Source organism: Hippopotamus amphibius, chromosome 14 (assembly GCF_030028045.1).
Source record: "Hippopotamus amphibius kiboko isolate mHipAmp2 chromosome 14, mHipAmp2.hap2, whole genome shotgun sequence".
Classification (NCBI taxonomy): Eukaryota; Metazoa; Chordata; class Mammalia; order Artiodactyla; family Hippopotamidae; genus Hippopotamus; species Hippopotamus amphibius.
The window spans coordinates 65,145,186-65,160,127 of record NC_080199.1 but is presented as its reverse complement, the minus strand read 5'-3'; positions in this window follow the sequence as shown (position 1 = coordinate 65,160,127).

Sequence of the window (14,942 nt, the reverse complement as noted above, 5' to 3'; positions counted from 1 at the left end):
TGCTTGCCCCGCAGCAGCTTTGTAGGAGTCTTTTTCTGATTCCCAGATGATCTGTAAGGCTCTTGTCTTACTAAAAAGTGAAGCTCGAGACAGGCCTGTTGAATGTCTTTCTCCATTATGACCTCTCCTGTGACCTCAGCACAATAACAAGCAACACTATTGCCACTGTTGATTACGTGCTTAATGGGCAGGAAGTCCACTCTAACTCAGGTGCGAATAATGTCCCATCTCTTTATTCTCTTTAAATGAAACGGCGGATCTGACTTTGATTCTGCATCATATGGGTGAGACAGAAAGTTCCAGCTCTGATGGGGACTCCTTTCCCACCCAGGGCAGCCAGGCTGACCCTGCCAGAACTGGGCAGGGCTCAGCAAGGATGTTGCTCCAGTGTGGCCACTGCTGAGATGCCCCGGGCCAAGTCTCTCACGGAGCTTCAAGTCTGCAGGATGTTTCTTGCCTGGGTGCGGAATCTTTGCCCCTCAGGCCAAAAAGCAGTTCCTTTCTCAGTCTTGGAGAAGCTTCCTCTTTCTCCCTTTTCCTGCCCTCAGAGGCCACTCCCCCTCCAACCCACCAACTGCCTCCAGGACACCTAACACGACAGCTCATCAAGTGGTCTAGACTTCTACCACAGGCTGTGAGAGCTGCTGGTGTTAGGAAGCTTCCACTCTTGAGTCCTGCAAACTGTCCACTGAGTCCAGGAATCCCAAAGGGTCCAGTCACCCTCTTGGAACTGGAGGGGAGGGGAGTGAGGGCAGAAAAACACACAAAGAACAAAATGTAAAATAATATCAATACGATCTCCATGTTTTTCCCACCACAAGTGTTTACTATGTGCCAGTTACTCCTCAAAATGCTCTTAAGAACTTGCCTCACTCTCCTCAAAAGAAAAAAAAAAAAGCTACTATTGATCTTTGCAGATGATAGCGAAAGCCAGCAAGGGATGAGATCAGAATTCCAGTTCCCAGGATTTACTCCTTTCACCGCTGCTATGCCAGGGCTGTGAGTTAGCAAAGAAAGAAGGCAACACATCGATGGAAAATTAGCAGAACAGCAGAACTGAGGCCAACCCATGTTGGCCCAGCCTTAGAGGTTTAGGGTTAGACCAAGTAGAACAGCCCACACTGACTTCCGTCTCCATGGGCAGGTCCCGGGGGCCATTTCAGGCATCATGCCTTGATAGATCCTCAGCTCTGGTAACACTGATTCCATATTTGCTCCTGTAACCACATCAGCCTCTTGGTCCCCGTTGCCCAAATCAGATTAGATCCGTAGGGCTGCTCTGAACAGTTGGACAAGTAGTAGGTTGAGCCATATAACATGGCCACTATATGACTATTTTTGAGCTACATAAACAGCAGTTCCATATAGTTCAACCCAACACTTACTGACAGAAATATACTTCCAGCGTTTCTCAGCAGGGGCAGAATTGACATTTGGGGCAATGTCCTGTGTATTACAAGAAGTTTAGCATGCCTGGCATCCAGTCACCAAATACCAGTAGCACCATCCAGAGGGTGACTGGACCCTTTGGGACCCTAAGAGTCATGGTGACAACCAAAAAGCAAAAACTATCTTCCCTCGGGCTTCCCTGGCAGTCCAGTGGTTAAGACTCCACACTTTTACTGCAGGGGGCTTGGGTTTGATCCCTGGTAGGGGAATTAAGATCCCACATGCCACTTGGCAAAAAAAAAAAAAAGAACGAAAAACTATCTTCCCTATATACAGTGGAATATTACTCAGCCATAAGAAAAGAACTAAATAATGCCATTTGTAGTGACATGGCTGGACCTAGAGATTGTCATACTGAGTGAAGAAAGTCAAACAGAGAAAGACATATATCATATGATATCACTTACATGTGGAATCTAAAAAAATGGTACAAATGAACCTATTTACAAAACAGAAATAGAGTCATAGATATAGAAAACAAACTTATGATTACCTAGGGGGAAAGGTGGGGCAGGAGGGATAAATTGGGAGATTGGGATTGACATAAACATACTACTATATAAAAAATAGATATCTAATAAGAACCTACTATATAGCACAGGGAACTCTACTCAATACTCTGTAATGACCTATATGGGAATAGAATTGAAAAAAGAGTGTATGTATATATATATATATATGTGTGTGTGTGTATGTGTGTATATATGTATGTATACATATATGTATGTATGTATATGTATGTACATATATGTATGTTTATGTGTGAGTCACTTTGCTGTACAGCAGAAACTAACACAACATTATAAATCAACTATACTCCAACAAAAAATAATTAAAAAAGAAACCTATCTTCCCAACACACATTTTTAGGTATCCTCTGAGTGGGGCAGTAACAGTCTATAACGAGTTTATATAGGATTGTAAATAAATGTCTTGAGATTTTCAGATATCACCAGCAAGTGAGAGAGACAGAGAGAGAAATGATACATGCTGAAGTGATTTTCCATAAGCAAAGAACACAATATCAGAAGCAGAAACCATCAGATTTAGATTGCTTTGCAATTAAACCACAGAATAATCAGCCCATATTCCCAAAATTCATGTATGGATTTGGAGAAGTGTCAAATGTTCAACCTACATAGTACCTAGCACAAAATAGGCGCTCAATCAATATGTGTGGGACAATTGGAAGGATATATAATCTGATTGGGTTCAAATATACTGATCACTGATTAGCTCTGTCTTATAACTAATTGTATACCTGTCTCTCACTGCAGACTGAAGGTGCTATAGCTAGGGTTCATACCTGATTTATCTTTCTTTCCCACAGTGGTTTTTGTAAATAGCAGGGAGTATCTTGAACACAGTAAAGGTCAAAATCGGTGGGAAATGATGAAAGGTATAACTGGAGGCACTATCTACTAAAGCGTTAGTCCCCTGGCTCCTGACTGTATTTCGGAATCACCTTGGAGAGGGAGGGTTGTTAAAACTTCAGATTCCCAAGACTCACACCAGAGTCTCTGAAATCAGAGTCTCTGGGACTGAATTAGCAGCATTTGTATTTTTTTTAAAAATGAATTTATTTATTTATTTATTTATTTTATTGGCTGTGTTGGGTCTTTTTTGCTGTGCACAGGCTTTCTTTTTAGTTGCGGTGAGTGGGGGCTACTCTTCGCTGTGGTGCGTAGGTTCCTCATTGCTGTGGCTTCTCTTGTTGCAGAGCGCGGGCTCTAGGCATGTGGGCTTCAGTAGTTGCAGCACATGGGCTCAATAGTTGTGGCTCACGGGCTTAGTTGCTCCACGGCATGTGAGATCTTCCTGGGGCAGGGATCAAACCCGTGTCCCCTGCATTGGCCGGTGGATTCTTAACCACTGCGCCACCTAGGAAGCCCAGCATTTGTATTTTTATCAGTCTCCCCAGCTGGCTCCAATATGCCTGCCGGGGGCCGATTTTGAAGACCTGGATTTACAGACCCAATATCCACAGCAGTGTTTCTCATACTTGCCAGAGGACAGAATTTGTTACACAAATGTCCAGATCCCTGCCTGGGAGACTCTGACCAGAAAGTCTGGGATGGGTCCTGGGGGGTCTGTTTTTAATAAGCATCCCAGGTGATTCTTATAACCAATCACGATTACAGGTTGAAGGAAGGCCTGCTCAATCTTGCGCCCAGGCTGACGGCTAGATGCCCACTTAAGCTTTTGTGATTGGTTGCTATGCAGCATATTATAGCAGGAGCTGTTAGAGGATGTGCTTCACTGAGAGATGAAGTAAACTAAGAAGGAGGAAGACCTGGCCTACAAGACGAAGTATAACGAAACTAGGAGAGAGGTATCCTTAGGAAGACGTAGCAAGAGATCCCAGGATAATAGCTGTTCACTATGTGCAGAGGGCAACCAGTATGGAGCATGTGAAAAGCTGCCAGGTAAGACTTCTTCAAGGTGAAATTGATGGTGCCTATGCATTTCAATATTGTGAGAGATTTAGACATTTAGAAGGTTATCATTTAATCCTTCTGTTGGAAGTACAGTACCTCTTACCAGTACATCTTATCTTTCAGTTCAAAACTTCTCTTTTACCTTCTGTGGAACAAATCTCCAGTCTTCTGTCAGAGTAAGTACCTAGCTGCTGCTTTTTTTAAGTTGAAGTATAGTTGATTAACAGTATTATATTAGTTTCAGGTGTGTAACAGTGATTCAACATTTTTATAGACTGCTCCAAAGTTATTGCAAAACAATGGCTGTGTTTCTCTATGCTGTATAATATATCCTTGTTGCTTATTTATTTCATATATTGTACCTAGCTGCTTCCTAAATAGATTTTCTTTTGTTTTTAACAAAGGTTTGCATTTTTTTAAAAAAATTATTTATTGGTTGAGTTGGGTCTTCAGTGCTGCACACGGGCTTTCTCTAGTTGCTATGAGCGAGAGCTACTCTTCATTGTGGTGGGTGGGCTTCTCACTGCGGCGGCTGCTCTTGTTGCAGAGCACAGGCTCTATGCACACGGGCTTCAGTAGTTGCTGCACATGGGCTCAATAGTTGTGGCTCTCGGGCTCTAGAGCACAGGCTCAATAGTTGTGGTGCAAGAGCTTAGTTGCTCTGCGGCATGTGGGATCTTCCTGGAGCAGGGATCAAACCCGTGTCCCCTGCATTGGTAGGCGGATTCTCAACCACTGCGCCACCAGGGAAGTCCCCTAAACAGATTTTTGATCAATCTTTCTTATTTTATTATACCTACCACTTTCTGCCTTCACTTCCAGAGGAATCTGGTGTAATCAATTACTGATCTTGCTGGGGGATGGGGTGTGTTGGTTCTATAGAGTAAAACAGGTTGTTCCCATTTGCTTGGTCTGCTAATCTCTTATCACTCACCCATTGTCCATCCAGCCTCCAAAATCTTTTCATCTTTTCTCCCATTCTTTCTAACTTTACATGCTTATGCCTTAAAATACTTTACTGTCATTTTAGTGAGGTTTTAGGAAGGAAGGTAGATGGCAGGAGTTCAGTCTGTTATCTATAGACAGAAACTCTGGTACAGAGGGCAATTATGACATATTTCAACACCTTCTATTATGGAAAGCTTCAAATGTATACAAAATACAGAGAATGTTAATAAACCTCCCATATTAGGCACCACCCAGTTTCAACAATTGCCAATTTGCGGTCAACATTGTTTCGGCCGTATCCTTTCCTATTTGCTCCTCCTCCTGGATTATTTTGAGGCAAATCCCTGACATCTTATTTCATTTGTAAATCAATAATGGATTTGAAGTGCGTGAGTAACTGCCTGGGGAGAATGAATTTCTGATGAAGGTATTCAAATGTTAACTAATCCGCTATAGAGTGTGGGTTCCTAATTAGTGTATTTCTAATGTGAACAGCCTCTAGGGTATGGATTAAAGTTAATTTATACACACATACATCTCACAGTTTTTTGTTTGTTTTTTAATTTTTATTGTAATATCGTTGATTTACAATGTTGTGTTACTTTCAGGTGTACAACATCACACTGTTAATACTGAAGTATTCTAAAGTAAATCACCCTACAGACAACCTAACCCTGTGGAACTCAAAGGTCTAGAATTCATAGGTTTTGTTATCTGACCAGAGGGGAGACACAATATTAGGAAGCAGAGGTTATTTGTGGAGAAAGATGGAGAACTTGAGATAATGTTGGACACACAACAAGAAATAGAAACGACTGTTAATATATAATTAGGGCCCAGAGGGAGGTCAGGCTGGATATTCATATTGAATAGTCATTCTTATGGAAATAAGAATTGAGAGCATGAGTACAAGTGGTTTGTTCAAATGAGAGGACAGAAGGAGATCAGAATGGCCCCAGTTGGGGATGGGAGAGAAAAAGGTGACACCTGTTTGACAGAAAGGGAGTTGAGTGGTGACACTTGCAATTTACAACAATACTTCATCACAGAGAGTGTGGTATGCACATTTACACAGAGTGTACACTCTAGGGGCAGGGTTCTTAACCACCTGGTTGTGAATCTTTTATTTATTTAATTTTTTTGGCCACGCCACTTGGCTTGTGGGATTTTAAAGCCTAATTTTTTTTTTACATCATTAATTTATTTATTTGGCTGTGGTGGGTCTTAGTTGCAGCATGCAGGATCTAGTTCCCTGACCAGGGATCGCACCCAGGCCCCCTGCATTGGGAGCACGGAGTCTTCACTACTGGACGACCAGGGAAGTTCCTTGTGGGATTTTAGTTCCCTAACCAGAGACTGAACTCTGGCCCTCAGCAGTGAGAGCACTGAGTCCTAACCACTGGACTGGCAGGGAATTCCCTGGTTGTGAACTCAAAGAAACCTGTGGGGAATTCCCTGGCAGTCCAGTGATTAGGACTCAGTGCTCTCACTGCCGGGGCCCTGGATTTGATCCCCAGTCTGGGAAATAAGATCCCACAAGCCTCTCGTGGTGGCCAAAAAAAAGGAAACCTGTGGATGCCCTCTCCAAGTAATAAAATAAAATATATAGGACTATAAAGGAAGCCAATTATGTTGAAATACAGTTATCAAAATATTTTTAATGTGATATAATAATGAGTTATTCTTTTTCAACACATCAAATAACAAGATCAAGTGGCAGGTCTAATAATTACTGTAATTTTGAATGAGTGTAAATTATATTTGGAGATATCTGCAACAGTTCTAATGTGATATGAAAATAGCTGTGACTTCTATGGGTGACAGAGTCTTACTACTATTACTACTGTGTTTTGTTGTGTACATTCATAATTGAAGGAAATGCTAATTTTCAGTTAAAGGCGAGTGGAAATAAGGAAGTAATTTTTTTCGCTAAGTTCACAGACTCTCCCCCACCCTGAACTCTACCACAAATACACTTCCTTCCCCAGTGGGACCTTAGACCCCAGGTTAAGACCCTGTTCCAGGGGTGGTCAGTTGAATTACTTCATTAATTCAACAGCTATTTATTGCATGTCAATCTGTGCTAGACATGGAGATGCAAGGATAACTAAGCTGCAAGGAGCTCACAGGGAAGATGGGGAGACCGACTCACACATACATGATTGCTATTCAACATGGCGGGTGCAGTGCTAGAGGAAAGCCCGCTGTATACGGAGGGGCAGAGGAGGCCTCTGGAAGCAGTTATGCATGAAATAAGTGAGTGACTTGAGGTCAAAGTGAACTTGGATCTGAGCCTGTGCTCCACAATGGAGGATCTGTGGGCTGAGCTGTGAAAAAAATCATGAACAGCTGTATCCTCCACATGGAGCCCAACTTGCTTGTCAAGTCCCTGCCCCATCCATCCCCACCTCCTTCTCCAGCCCCTTCTTGAACCCCTCTCCCTATCACTCTCTCCTAGTCTCCAAGTCTTCAACATACTATCTTCTTTCCTACCTCAAGGCCACCCTATGTGCTATAGCTTCTTCTCCAATGCCTCTCCTCACTCCCAAACACACAGACACACACACAGACACATACACACACACACACACCTTTTCCTATTCATCCTTTAGTTCGCAACTTAAACATCACTTCTTCGTAACTCTCCCCTAGCTGCACAATACAGTATTTAACCAGCAGTCTCTTTAAAAAAAAAAAAAAATTATCAAAGTATAGTTGATTTACAGTGTTGTGTTACTTTCAGGTGTACAGCAAAGTGATTCTGTTATATGTATACATATATATATATATTCTTTTTCAGATTCTTTTCCCTAATAGGTTATTACAAGATATTGAGTATAGTTCCCTGTGCTATACAGTAGGTCCATGTTGGTTATCTATTATATATATAGTAGTGTGTAAATATTAATCCCAAACTTCTAATTTATTCTTTCCCCTTTAGTAATCATAAGTTTGTTTTCTATGTCTGTGGGTTTATTTCTGTTTTACATGTAAGTTCATTTGTATCATGTTTTAGTTTTAGATTCCACATATAAGTGATATCATATGATATTTGTCTCTGTCTGGCTTACTTCACTTACTGTGATAATCTCTAGGTCCAACCATATTGCTGTAAAAGGCATTATATGCATATATATATATGCACACCACATCTTCTTTATCCATTCATCTGTTGATGGGCATTTGGGTTGCTTCCATGTCCTGGCTATTGTAAATATTGCTGCAGTGAACATTGGGGTGGATATATCTTTTTGAATTTCTCTGCGTATATGCCCAGGAGTGGGATTGCTGGATCATATGGTAGCTCTATTTTTAGTTTTTTAAGGAACCTCCATACTGTTCTCCATGGTGGCTGTACCAACTTACATTCCCACCAAGAGTGTAGGAGGGTTCCTTTTTCTCTACACCCTCTCAAGCATTTGTTATTTGTAGACTTTTTGATAATGACCCTTCTGACCAGTGTGAGGTGATACCTCATTGTAGTTTTGATTTGTATTTCTCTAATAATTAGCAATGTCAAGCATCTAAACAGCCCTCTTTTGATGGACATTTAAGTGGTCTCTAGTTTTTCATAATTACCAGCAATGCAGTCACACACAAACATACACACACACCTTTTTATACTTGTACCTACATCTCTGATAGATCCATTTCTAGAAGTAAAATTGCGAAGACAAATGCACATTTAATGTTTCAATCAATACTACCAATCGCTCTCAGAAAGGAGCCCTAGAGAATCTGCTTTCTCACACTCAATAATATTGGACCTTACTAAGCTTTTCAATATTTGTTAATATTTTCATAAGATGGCTGCAATCTCGTTGCTAACGTTGCATATCTTTCAGTATTGAGATTGAACATTTTATCATTCTATTATTTAGATGTAATTAGTTTGACATAATGGATAGAAGGATAGAGACCGAAAAGAGAAGAAAATTAACATTTTTGCTAAAGAATAAAGGAGATTTTTAGGAAGGAAGAGCACTTTCTCAATTTTGATTATAAATGGCATTTATGCCTAATGCACATCTTGCTGTAAACAGCATTTTAAACTGTGTTTAAAGGCAACCCATGTATAATTGGCTGCCCTGCTTCAGAATTATTACTAGAGATGCTGTGTGATCCTATACTGGTAAATTTTCTGATACGCAAGCTTTTTTTTTTTAAATAAATTTATTTATTTATTGGGTGTGTCGGGTCTTCATTGCTACAGGTGGGCTTTCTCTAGTTATGGCAAGCAGGGGCTACTCTTCATTGTGGTGCTTGGGCTTCTCATTGCAGTGGATTTTCTCTTTGCGGAGCATGGGCTCTAGGTGCATGGGCTTCAGTAGCTGTGGTGCATGGGCTTAGTTGCTCTGCGGCATGTGGGATCTTCCAGGACCAGGGTATCCAACCTGTGTCCCCTGGATTGGCAGGCAGATTCTTAACCACTGCACCACCAGAGAAGTCCCTACATAAGCTTTACAATCATCAAAAAGTAAGCTTCCCCTTTGTGTACACATCTGAGTTTCTATTTTTGTTGTTGTTGGGGGTTTTTTTTTTCTTTTTTTCGGCCACACAGAGCGGCTTGTGGGATTTTAGTTCCCCGACCAGGGATCAAACCTGGACCCTTAGCAGCAATTTAATTGATAATATTGTATCAATGTCAATTTTCAGATTTTGATCATTGTACAATGGTTGTATAAGTTACCATTCGGAAGTGCTGGGTGAAGGGTATATATAAATTCTGCTATGTTTGCAATGTTTCTGTAAGTCTAAAATTATTTCAAAATTAAAAATATTGAAATAAGCTTCATCTGAAGCATGATTTTCATAGTACACATTAAAAACCACATCCTCCTGGTCACGGCTACGCTGAGGATTTGAGTGTTATTCAGAATTTCCCCTCATACTGGGCTGCTCTTCAGTGAGACCATGTGCTCTCACAGAACGCTGAAATGTTTTTAAAACAACTTGCATTCTCTTTCTCTCCTTTCATCTTTGAGTTTACGGAATTCACTGTTGTTCATTCAGAAAATAACTCTTACCAGCTTAAGCTACTGATTAATGTAAAAGGGAAGTAGGACACAGTGGAAGGGTCCCTGATCTGAATCTGGGGTTCTTGTCTCTGCTCTGCTATAAATGAACTATGAGGGACTTCCCTGGCGGGCCAGTGTTTAGGATGGTGCTTTCACTGCTGGGGGCCTGGGTTTGATCCCTGGTTGGGGAACGAAGATCCTGCAAGCTGTGAGGTGTGGCGCGGCCAAAAACATAAAAAATAAAAAACAAAAACTGTGAAATCACTGGCAAGTTACTCCCTCTGGGCCTCCACTTTTCAAACCTATGACATGAGAGAATTAGTAAAAGATATTAGTCTTTCTCCGTTTGGGAATTCTGTGCTTCGTTTTCGGAATTCCTGAGGCCTATTAGCTTGACCTCCACCTCCAAGTTAGGCTGAAAGCTTTGGTGTGGAAGCGACGAAAGACTGTGAATGCCAGTTTGTAGCTCAATGTGTCAAGGCATTAACCAAAGTTAATTTATGTAGCAGAGGTAATTGGATTCTTAACTTTTAATGTCTCAGAAAGTTTAATAAAGATCTTGATCTCATTTAAATCTCTTGATTTTACACAGTAGTGAATAGCAGTGAGCTATTTTCACATGGTGAAATTCAATCCATCTGAATCAGAAACTTCATTTTAGGACCACATTTCAAGTTCCTTTCCCACGGAAGCTTCGTTTGGCAGTCACAAATGTGGAACCCCTCTTTTCTCCCCTTTCTTTTCCTGATCCCTCTTGGTGATGGTATAGGGAATAGAGATAGACTCAAAGCCAGACATCAGTGGCCTAAACCACCAATCTCTGGATTATGACAAGCTACTTAGAGTCCAACAGAACAATTTTCTTTCTTTTTTAAAAAAATGTTATTGAAGTACAGTTGATTTACAATGTTGTGTTAATTTCTGCTGCATAGCAAAGTGATTCAGTTATACATATAGATATTATTTTTCATATTCTTTTCCATTAAGGTTTATCACAGGATATTGAATATCGTTCCCTGTGCTCTACTGTAGGACCTTGTTGCTTATCCATCCTATACATAATAGTTTACATTTGCTAACCCCAAACTCCCAATTCTTCTCTCCCCCACCCCCCTTCCCCTTGGCAACCACAAGTCTGTTCTCTATGTCTGTGTCTGTATCTATTTCGTAGATATGTTCATTTGTTTCGTATTTTATGTTCCACATATAAGTGATATTGTATGGTATTTGTCTTTTTTTGACTTACTGTGCTTAGTATGACAATCTCTAGGTCCATCCATGTTGCCGCAAATGGCATTATTTCATTCTTTTTTATGGCTGAGTAATATTCCACTGTGTGTGTGTGTGTGTGTGTGTGTGTGTGTGTGTGTGTGTGTGTGTATCTCACATCTTTATATATTCATTTGTCAATGAACACTTAGGTTGCTTCCATGTCTTGGCTGATGTAAATAGTGCTGCCATGAACATTGGGGTGCATGTATCTTTTTGAACTATGGTTTTCTCTGGTTATATGTCCAGGAGTGGGATTGCTGGATGAAAGAACAATTTTTGCCTATAATGACACAGGAGAAATGACTTCTCAGTGCTGTTTCTCACTTAGCATCCCATTAAAAATTCTTGCTTTCATTGTGGCCACTTTGACATGTGCCCCACTGAGCTTTCTGCCTTGAATTTCTTCCCAAATAGCCATACTGAATTAGCTCCCCAGAACTCTTCGATTGCATTGTTATTCCACTCTTTCATGACTTTTCATCTAAACAGTAACTACTGCTTCGAAGTTCCTATGTTTGTGGCCATCCCATTAGAACATTTCACTGAATCCAAATGAAGAAATTCCTTTTCCCTTTAATCCAAAGTATCCATATCATTGTGCTCAAATCTCTTCTTGAGGAAAAAAAAATACTTGGTTTTTGGAGCTGTTGATCTAGGGTTTAAATCCTGGCTGCACCACTTATTTGCAACCTTGGGAAGTTTATTAAATTCCTGTAAATGGGAATAATACCTACCTTAGAGGATATTTCAAAAATACAGGGAAAGAATATATGTGAAGCACACAGCACCAGGCCAATCAGCCAAGAGGGACCCTGTCAGTGGTGGCTGTGACGATGCCAAGCACGATGATGAGTCATTACTCGTAGACTGGCACGCACGGAGCCACCACCGCCACTGCCCTCAGCTACCAAGCTGCACCCTTCCAGCTTTCCTGCACCTTGGCTAACGTGCACTCCTTCCCGGGACAGTATCTGGTGCTCTGGCTTGAGAACAGAGCATTCCTTTTTCAAATGGTTGGAGTATCTTTATTATATATGTGGTCCACACTTTACCATATTTAACTTTTTTTTCTACAGGGATAAATGTTCTTTTCTTTTTTTTTTTTTTATCTCTATTGGGGTATAATTGCTTTACAGTATTGTGTCAGTTTCTGCTGTACACCAAAGTGAATCAGCCACATGTATACATATATCCCCATATCCCCTCCCTCTTGAGCCTCCCTCCCACCCTCCCTATCCCACCCCTTTAGGTCATCACAAAGCATCAAGCTGGTCTCCCTGTGCTCTGTAGTAGCTTCCCACTAGCCATCTATTTTACATTTGGTAGTGTGTGTATGTGTCAGTGCTACTCTCTCACCACCAGCTTCACCTCCCCCTGGTGTCCTCAAGTCTGTTGTCTACGTCTGCATCTCTATTCCTACCCTGCCACTAGGTTCATCAGTACCATTTTTCTAGGTTCCATATATATGAGTTAACATACAGTATTTGTTTTTCTCTTTCTGGCTTACTTCACTCTGTATGACAGACTCTAGGTCCATCCACTTCACTATGAATAGCTTAATTTCGTTCCTTTTAATTGTAGTAAAATATGTATCACATAAGATTTACCATTGAACCATTTTAAGTGTCTGGTTCAGAGGCATTAAGTACTTTCACATTGTTGTGCAACTATCACCATTATCCATCCCCAGAATTTTTTCATCTTCCCAATCAGAAAGTCTGTACCCATTAAATAATAACTCCCCATTCCCTCCTCCCCCAGCCCCTGGCACGACCATTCTACTTTGTCCCTATGAATTTCACTATTCTAAGTACAACACGTAAGTGGAATCATACAGTACTTGGCCTTTCCTGTCTGGCTTACTCCACTTAGCATAATGTCCTCAAGGTTCATCCATGTTGCAGCCTATATCAAACTTCATTCCTTCTTAAGGCTGAATACTATTCCATTGTACGTACAGGCCACATTTTGTTTACCCATTCATCCATTGATGGATATGTGGGTTGTTTCCACATTTTGGCTATTGAGACTTTATCATATTTTATATTCTGCTGCAATTTATATCTTTATTTTCAGACCTATTACATTTCATCATACAAACATACTGAATTCCAGGAAGAATTATGAATTATTTTATTTTTGGCCATTTACTCATTTTTTGGCAGCCACAAAGACTGGGATTTCTAATTCTGTGCTGTGATAAGTAGACAAGTCATTTACCTTTTTTTTTCTGTTTCCTTTTCCTAAAGAGAAAAATAGTATTTTCCTAAAATATGATCAGGTCAGTTTGATCTATTTTTTATAAATGATAAGGAGAGCAGACAAAAGGCTAACATAAGAATTGGAATCTTAGTTTAAAAAGTATGAGAGCGGGCAATAAATAGTGTGCCTCTTCCCTCCCCAAATTCTAAACCATTTAAGAGACAGACAGTGAAGAGTCAAGCATGTGAAGACGGGAATACTACCTTTATAAACAACGTTGATTTTGGAGAGTGCAGCTTATCTCTATTTGTGGGCAAATGGCCTTCATCACTCTGCACCTAGGATTAGACAGATCTATCCAGATGTTCTTTTTGATAAATCTTTTATTTTATTTTTTATTTATTTGGCTGTGTTGGGTCTTCATTGCTGTGTGCAGACTATCTCTAGCTGTGGTGAGCAGGGGCTACTCTTCATTGCACTGCTTGGGCTTCTCATTGTGGTGGCTTCTCTTGTTTCAGAGCTTGGGGCTTTAGGCTTGCGGGCTTCAGTAGTTGTGGTGCGTGGGCTCAGTAGTTGTGGCTCATGGGCTCTAGCGTAGGCTCAGTAGTTGTGGCACACGGGCTTAGATGCTCTGCGGCATATGGGATCTTCCCGGACCAGGGGATTGAACCTGTATCCCCTGCATTGGCAGGTGAATTCTTAACCACTGCACCACCAGGGAAGTCCCTTCTTGTCTTTTATACCCTCCACCTGTGGCTCTACCTTAGTATTCATCACACTATGCAGCATGGAATCTTTTTTTTTTAAAGTGCCTAGCACACAGTAGTCATTTAATAAGTAACAGTAATTAAACTTATGTTCTTTTCCACATGTTAAACAGATAATTACTCTATGGTCCAGCAATTCCACTCCTAGGTATATACCCAAAAAGACTAAAAGCAGGGACTCAAGCATATATTTGTACACCCATGTACATAACAGTATGATAGCCAAAAGGTAGAAACAAATGTCCATCAACAGATATATGGAAAAACAAAATTCGACATATACATTGGAATATTATTGCAATGGGAACAGAATATTATTCAGCCTTTAAAGCAGCATGGCATCTTTAACATTCTCTTCCAATGAGCGTGTTTTATTTGTCCATTCTTCTACTCACTCAACTTGTTTTATTACGAGCCTGTTTGAGGCCTAGCAATATGCCAGGTCTTGAGCACAGGACTCACAGAGGTGACAGAAACTGACATAACCTCGGACCTTAAGGAGATCAGGATAGGAAATATTGTGAAGGAAACAGAGTGCTGTGTTAGACAATGAGAAGGTAGGAACTTAAAGCAGGGAGAGAAAGCTTTCTTTCATTATTTATAATTATAATTATTTATAGGCTGCGTTGGGTCTTCCTTGCGGCACAGAGGCTTTCTCCAGTTGTGGAGAGCAGGGGCTACTCTTCGTTGGGGAACACCACCTCTAGGCGCTCAGGCTTCAGTACTCGTGACACATGGGCTCAGTGGTTGTGGCACACGGGCTTAGTAGCTCCACGGCATGGGGGATCTTCCCGGATCGGGGCTTGAACCCGTGTCCCCTGCATTGGCAGGCAGATTCTTAACCACTT